The sequence below is a fragment of the Syngnathus scovelli genome, unplaced genomic scaffold (genome assembly GCF_024217435.2).
Source record: "Syngnathus scovelli strain Florida unplaced genomic scaffold, RoL_Ssco_1.2 HiC_scaffold_27, whole genome shotgun sequence".
Lineage (NCBI taxonomy): Eukaryota > Metazoa > Chordata > Actinopteri > Syngnathiformes > Syngnathidae > Syngnathus > Syngnathus scovelli.
This window is the reverse complement of record NW_026061362.1, coordinates 1,842,501-1,850,000: the sequence shown is the minus strand read 5'-3', so window position 1 is coordinate 1,850,000 and position 7,500 is coordinate 1,842,501. Positions and strand designations below refer to the sequence as shown.

Sequence of the window (7,500 nt, the reverse complement as noted above, 5' to 3'; positions counted from 1 at the left end):
CGGATCGGCTGTTTATAAGCACCGCGGAGGTGGTCGCGGCGCCTCATTCGACTTCCAGCGGCCGGCGAGCTCGCGCACCCGCCCGGCACATCCGGGAGGCCGTGCGCACGAGCCAAGTGGCCGAAAATAGCCCCCGCCGAGCGGATCGGCGGTTTATAAGCACCGCGGAGGTGGTCACGGCGCCTCATTCGACTTCCAGCGGCCGGCGAGATCGCGCACCCGCCCGGCACATCCTGGAGGCCGTGCGCACGAGCCAAGTGGCCGAAAATAGCCCCCGCCGAGCGGATCGGCTGTTTATAAGCACCGCGGAGGTGGTCGCGGCGCCTCATTCGACTTCCGGCGGGCGGCGAGCTCGCGCACCCGCCCGGCACATCCGGGAGGCCGTGCGCACGAGCCAAGTGGCCGAAAATAGCCCCCGCCGAGCGGATCGGCTGTTTATAAGCACCGCGGAGGTGGTCGCGGCGCCTCATTCGACTTCCAGCGGCCGGCGAGCTCGCGCACCCGCCCGGCACATCCGGGAGGCCGTGCGCACGAGCCAAGTGGCCGAAAATAGCCCCCGCCGAGCGGATCGGCTGTTTATAAGCACCGCGGAGGTGGTCGGGCGCCTCATTCGACTTCCAGCGGCCGGCGAGCTCGCGCACCCGCCCGGCACATCCGGGAGGCCGTGCGCACGAGCCAAGTGGCCGAAAATAGCCCCCGCCGAGCGGATCGGCTGTTTATAAGCACCGCGGAGGTGGTCGCGGCGCCTCATTCGACTTCCAGCGGCCGGCGAGCCCGCGCACCCGCCCGGCACATCCGGGAGGCCGTGCGCACGAGCCAAGTGGGCGAAAATAGCCCCCGCCGAGCGGATCGGCTGTTTATAAGCACCGCGGAGGTGGTCGCGGCGCCTCATTCGACTTCCAGCGGCCGGCGAGCTCGCGCACCCGCCCGGCACATCCGGGAGGCCGTGCGCACGAGCCAAGTGGCCGAAAATAGCCCCCGCCGAGCGGATCGGCTGTTTATAAGCACCGCGGAGGTGGTCGCGGCGCCTCATTCGACTTCCAGCGGCCGGCGAGCTCGCGCACCCGCCCGGCACATCCGGGAGGCCGTGCGCACGAGCCAAGTGGCCGAAAATAGCCCCCGCCGAGCGGATCGGCTGTTTATAAGCACCGCGGAGGTGGTCGCGGCGCCTCATTCGACTTACAGCGGTCGGCGAGCTCGCGCACCCGCCCGGCACATCCGGGAGGCCGTGCGCACGAGCCAAGTGGCCGAAAATAGCCCCCGCCGAGCGGATCGGCTGTTTATAAGCACCGCGGAGGTGGTCGCGGCGCCTCATTCGACTTCCAGCGGCCGGCGAGCTCGCGCACCCGCCCGGCACATCCGGGAGGCCGTGCGCACGAGCCAAGTGGCCGAAAATAGCCCCCGCCGAGCGGATCGGCTGTTTATAAGCACCGCGGAGGTGGTCGCGGCGCCTCATTCGACTTCCAGCGGCCGGCGAGCTCGCGCACCCGCCCGGCACATCCGGGAGGCCGTGCGCACGAGCCAAGTGGCCGAAAATAGCCCCCGCCGAGCGGATCGGCTGTTTATAAGCACCGCGGAGGTGGTCGCGGCGCCTCATTCGACTTCCAGCGGCCGGCGAGATCGCGCACCCGCCCGGCACATCCGGGAGGCCGTGCGCACGAGCCAAGTGGCCGAAAATAGCCCCCGCCGAGCGGATCGGCGGTTTATAAACACCGCGGAGGTGGTCGCGGCGCCTCATTCGACTTCCAGCGGGCCGCGCACTCGCGCACGCCGCCCGGTTCAAATTTTCTAAGTGCAACGCACAATGAGATGCATGAGAAACGGCCTTGGTTACCATCACATTTGAAGCGATGAATACGAAGTTAAATTTTATGACTCGGTGTATAAGTCGAGGTCGATTTTTTTCGGTCGATTTTGGATCGAAAAAGGTCGACCAATACACCTGCAAATACGGTATATATACTTATTATAAATGTAGTATTTATTTATATTGATTTATTGTTTATTTATATATATAAAGGCAGGTCCGCAAAAATATTTCTGACGCGTAGCCGGTCCGTGGCGCAAGAAAGGTTGGGGACCACTAGTCTAAAAGAATCTGGCCGTAACTGGAATAGGGTTCTACGCGAATGCCCAACGGAAAAGTGAAGTGCACAAAACCTGCATTTGGCTGTATCAAAATAAATGTCATGAAAAAGGTAAAAACACTACATGGAAGCGCAATGTGTTGTGCTGGGTTCTTTTACAAGTAAAGACTGCTGCTTTGAGTTCACAGGGAGCCATGCTCTTTATTCACTGTACATAGAGGTTTTGAACTCTTGTTGTAGTTTCAGTGTCGGAGTTCAAACTAGGCTTGCAGTTTCCGAATGCCATTCGTGATGGGTGTTGTAAAAAGGTCTTGGCTTAAACGATTGAAGTGCACATAAGAAGAAAAAAAAAAAAAAAAAAGAGCTTGAAGTGCACATAAGAAAAAGAAAAAGCTTACAGCACCTGGTATTCCCAGGCAGTCTCCCATCCAAGTACTAACCAGGCCCGACCCTGCTTAGCTTCCGAGATAAGACGAGATCAGGCGTTCTCAGGGTAGTATGGCCGTAAGCCGTGAGGTGACCCAACATTTTGCATTTTATAGACACAATCGCCCCTGAAACTAGCGAGCAAGCCAATGAAGCCTTCAAAACTGCTTCGGCACATGGAGACCAAGCATCCTGCATTAAAAGACAAACCTTAACCACTTCGGGTTTCATTGTCTCCGATTACGCCTGGATGGGACCGGCTCGTTTCTGAGAAACAAGCTCGGTGCTCCCAATAATTCAACGTAATGGTGACTTTTATTTTTATGTGGTTTATATTTGTTTTTATGCCAGTCGTATCATTTTATTTAATCCTATTTATATATATTTATTATAAATGTAGTATTTATTTGTATAGATTTATTGTTTATTTATATATATAAAGGCAGGTCCGCAAAAATATTTCTGACGCGTAGCCGGTCCGTGGCGCAAGAAAGTTTGGGGACCACTAGTCTAAAAGAATCTGGCCGTAACTGGAATAGGGTTCTACGCGAATGCCCAACGGAAAAGTGAAGTGCACAAAACCTGCATTTGGCTGTATCAAAATAAATGTCATGAAAAAGGTAAAAACACTACATGGAAGCGCAATGTGTTGTGCTGGGTTCTTTTACAAGTAAAGACTGCTGCTTTGAGTTCACAGGGAGCCATGCTCTTTATTCACTGTACATAGTCTGTCCTCTAGCGGTAAAAACGTGAACTGCAATGCTATGGCTGTCGCCACACAATGTAGGTTTTAAACTCGTGTTGTAGTTTCAGTGTCGGAGTTCAAACTAGGCTTGCAGTTTCCGAATGCCATTCGTGATGGGTGCTGTAAAAAGTTCTTGGCTTAAACGATTGAAGTGCACATAAGAAAAAAAAAAAAAAAAAAAGCTTACGGTAAATGGTATTTCCAGGCGGTCTCCCATCCAAGTACTAACCAGGCCCGACCCTGCTTAGCCTCCGAGGTCGGACGAGAGCGGGCGCTCTCAGGGTAGTATTGCCGTAAGCCGTGAGACCGCTCAGAATTTTTCATTTTATAGACACAATCGCCCCTGAAACCATGCCAAGCAGCGGCGGGACTTGATGGCTGTGGTAAAAGTTTCCTTTCACAATTGACGTGGGGAAAAAAAAAAAAAAAAAAAAAGGCTTTCAGCACCTGGTATTCCCGGACGGTCACCCTTCCCTTTTGTTTTTTTTTTTTTTGTTTTTTTTACAACCAGGGCCGAAACAGGCTTTCTTCCAAGGCTTTTGGTGTTTTCTGGAAACATGGCTATCATGAAAAGTTATTGACAGCTTTTTATGCGGTAGCACGAATTTGCCGTTGCGACCTGCATTTTGCTGAATCAAAATAAATGCCTTGAAAAGTTTAAAAACACTTCATGGAAGTCACTTCACTGGTTTCTTTTATATCAAACAAATTGTTTTAGGTTATTCACCTGACATGTTTCGGCGGTTTCTTCCGCCTTCATCAGAGTGTCACAGATGTGATGGTGACGCGTCTTTATCAGCTGATGGATCAACATGTCAGGTGAATAACCTAAAACAATTTGTTTGATATAAAAGAAACCAGTGAAGTGATTAAATAAGGAAAAACAAAATGAACTTAGTACAATTACTTCATGGAAGTGTTGTGTTGGGTTCTTTTACAAGTCAAGCCTGCTGCTTTGAGTTCACAGGGAGCCATGCTCACTGTACATAGTCTGCTCTCTAGCGGTAAAAAATTTAACTACAATGCTGTGGATGTCACCACATAATATAGCTTTCAAACTCGTGTTATAGTTTCAATGTCGGAGTTTAAATTAGGCTTGCTGTTTCCGGATGCCATTCGTGATGGGTGTTGTAAAAAATTGCTTCTTAAACGATTGAAGTGCACATAAGAAAAAGAAAAAGCTTACAGCACCTGGTATTCCCAGGCGGTCTCCCATCCAAGTACTAACCAGGCCCGACCCTGCTTAGCTTCCGAGATCGGACGAGATCGGGCGTTCTCAGGGTAGTATGGCCGTAAGCCGTGAGGTGACCCAACATTTTGCATTTTATAGACACAATCGCCCCTGAAACTAGCGAGCGAGCCAATGAAGCCTTCAAAACTGCTTCGGCACATGGAGACCAAGCATCCTGCATTAAAAGACAAACCTTAACCACTTCGGGTTTCATTGTCTCCGATTACGCCTGGATGGGACCGGCTCGTTTCTGAGAAACAAGCTCGGTGCTCCCAATAATTCAACGTAATGGTGACTTTTATTTTTATGTGGTTTATATTTGTTTTTATGCCAGTCGTATCATTTTATTTAATCGTATTTACCGTATTTGCCGGTGTACAGGTCGACTCGGTGTATAAGTCGACCCCCTAAAATTCGACGGAAATTTACGATTTTATGATATATCCTTTGTTTAAGTCGAGCTCAATTGTTGCATTATATTAAACTTCAAAATTCAATATGCGAAATTTATTGACGAAATGTGTTCAAATTCTGGGAGGCCGTGCGCATGCTGCTGTTTATAAGCACCGCGGAGGAGATCGCGGCCGGCGAGCTCGCGCACCCGCCCGGCACATCCGGGAGGCCGTGCGCACGAGCCAAGTGGCCGAAAATAGCCCCGGCCGAGCGGATCGGCTGTTTATAAGCACCGCGGAGGTGGTCGCGGCGCCTCATTCGACTTCCAGCGGCCGGCGAGCTCGCGCACCCGCCCGGCACATCCGGGAGGCCGTGCGCACGAGCCAAGTGGCCGAAAACAGCCCCCGCCGAGCGGATCGGCTGTTTATAAGCACCGCGGAGGTGGTCGCGGCGCCTCATTCGACTTCCAGCGGCCGGCGAGCTCGCGCACCCGCCCGGCACATCCGGGAGGCCGTGCGCACGAGCCAAGTGGCCGAAAATAGCCCCCGCCGATCGGATCGGCTGTTTATAAGCACCGCGGAGGTGGTCGCGGCGCCTCATTCGACTTCAAGCGGCCGGCGAGCTCGCGCACCCGCCCGGCACATCCGGGAGGCCGTGCGCACGAGCCAAGTGGCCGAAAATAGCCCCCGCCGAGCGGATCGGCTGTTTATAAGCACCGCGGAGGTGGTCGCGGCGCCTCATTCGACTTCCAGCGGCCGGCGAGCTCGCGCACCCGCCCGGCACATCCGGGAGGCCGTGCGCACGAGCCAAGTGGCCGAAAATAGCCCCCGCCGAGCGGATCGGCGGTTTATAAGCACCGCGGAGGTGGTCACGGCGCCTCATTCGACTTCCAGCGGCCGGCGAGATCGCGCACCCGCCCGGCACATCCTGGAGGCCGTGCGCACGAGCCAAGTGGCCGAAAATAGCCCCCGCCGAGCGGATCGGCTGTTTATAAGCACCGCGGAGGTGGTCGCGGCGCCTCATTCGACTTCCGGCGGGCGGCGAGCTCGCGCACCCGCCCGGCACATCCGGGAGGCCGTGCGCACGAGCCAAGTGGCCGAAAATAGCCCCCGCCGAGCGGATCGGCTGTTTATAAGCACCGCGGAGGTGGTCGCGGCGCCTCATTCGACTTCCAGCGGCCGGCGAGCTCGCGCACCCGCCCGGCACATCCGGGAGGCCGTGCGCACGAGCCAAGTGGCCGAAAATAGCCCCCGCCGAGCGGATCGGCTGTTTATAAGCACCGCGGAGGTGGTCGCGGCGCCTCATTCGACTTCCGGCGGGCGGCGAGCTCGCGCACCCGCCCGGCACATCCGGGAGGCCGTGCGCACGAGCCAAGTGGCCGAAAATAGCCCCCGCCGAGCGGATCGGCTGTTTATAAGCACCGCGGAGGTGGTCGCGGCGCCTCATTCGACTTCCAGCGGCCGGCGAGCTCGCGCACCCGCCCGGCACATCCGGGAGGCCGTGCGCACGAGCCAAGTGGCCGAAAATAGCCCCCGCCGAGCGGATCGGCTGTTTATAAGCACCGCGGAGGTGGTCGCGGCGCCTCATTCGACTTACAGCGGTCGGCGAGCTCGCGCACCCGCCCGGCACATCCGGGAGGCCGTGCGCACGAGCCAAGTGGCCGAAAATAGCCCCCGCCGAGCGGATCGGCTGTTTATAAGCACCGCGGAGGTGGTCGCGGCGCCTCATTCGACTTCCAGCGGCCGGCGAGCTCGCGCACCCGCCCGGCACATCCGGGAGGCCGTGCGCACGAGCCAAGTGGCCGAAAATAGCCCCCGCCGAGCGGATCGGCTGTTTATAAGCACCGCGGAGGTGGTCGCGGCGCCTCATTCGACTTCCAGCGGCCGGCGAGCTCGCGCACCCGCCCGGCACATCCGGGAGGCCGTGCGCACGAGCCAAGTGGCCGAAAATAGCCCCCGCCGAGCGGATCGGCTGTTTATAAGCACCGCGGAGGTGGTCGCGGCGCCTCATTCGACTTCCAGCGGCCAGCGAGCTCGCGCACCCGCCCGGCACATCCGGGAGGCCGTGCGCACGAGCCAAGTGGCCGAACATAGCCCCCGCCGAGCGGATCGGCTGTTTATAAGCACCGCGGAGGTGGTCGCGGCGCCTCATTCGACTTCCAGCGGCCGGCGAGCTCGCGCACACGACCGGCACATCCGGGAGGCCGTGCGCACGAGCCAAGTGGCCGAAAATAGCCCCCGCCGAGCGGATCGGCTGTTTATAAGCACCGCGGAGGTGGTCGCGGCGCCTCATTCGACTTCCGGCGGGCGGCGAGCTCGCGCACCCGCCCGGCACATCCGGGAGGCCGTGCGCACGAGCCAAGTGGCCGAAAATAGCCCCGGCCGAGCGGATCGGCTGTTTATAAGCACCGCGGAGGTGGTCGCGGCGCCTCATTCGACTTCCAGCGGCCGGCGAGCTCGCGCACCCGCCCGGCACATCCGGGAGGCCGTGCGCACGAGCCAAGTGGCCGAAAATAGCCCCCGCGAGCGGATCGGCTGTTTATAAGCACCGCGGAGGTGGTCGCGGCGCCTCATTCGACTTCCAGCGGCCGGCGAGCTCGCGCACCCGCCCGGCACATC

At 57.4% G+C, this 7,500-nt stretch overlaps 2 non-coding genes and 1 pseudogene across 2 annotated transcripts; all 3 read right to left on the bottom strand.

Moving 5' to 3' along the window:
• Positions 1-2,478: 2,478 nt before the first annotated feature.
• LOC125993291 (5S ribosomal RNA) lies at positions 2,479-2,597 on the bottom strand. The gene has a single exon (XR_007490120.1). It is a non-coding gene; the product is annotated as a 5S ribosomal RNA (ribosomal RNA).
• An 841-nt stretch (positions 2,598-3,438) lies between these two features.
• LOC125993224 (5S ribosomal RNA) lies at positions 3,439-3,557 on the bottom strand (annotated as a pseudogene).
• An 880-nt stretch (positions 3,558-4,437) lies between these two features.
• Positions 4,438-4,556, bottom strand: LOC125993256 (5S ribosomal RNA). The gene has a single exon (XR_007490086.1). It is a non-coding gene; the product is annotated as a 5S ribosomal RNA (ribosomal RNA).
• Positions 4,557-7,500: the final 2,944 nt, after the last annotated feature.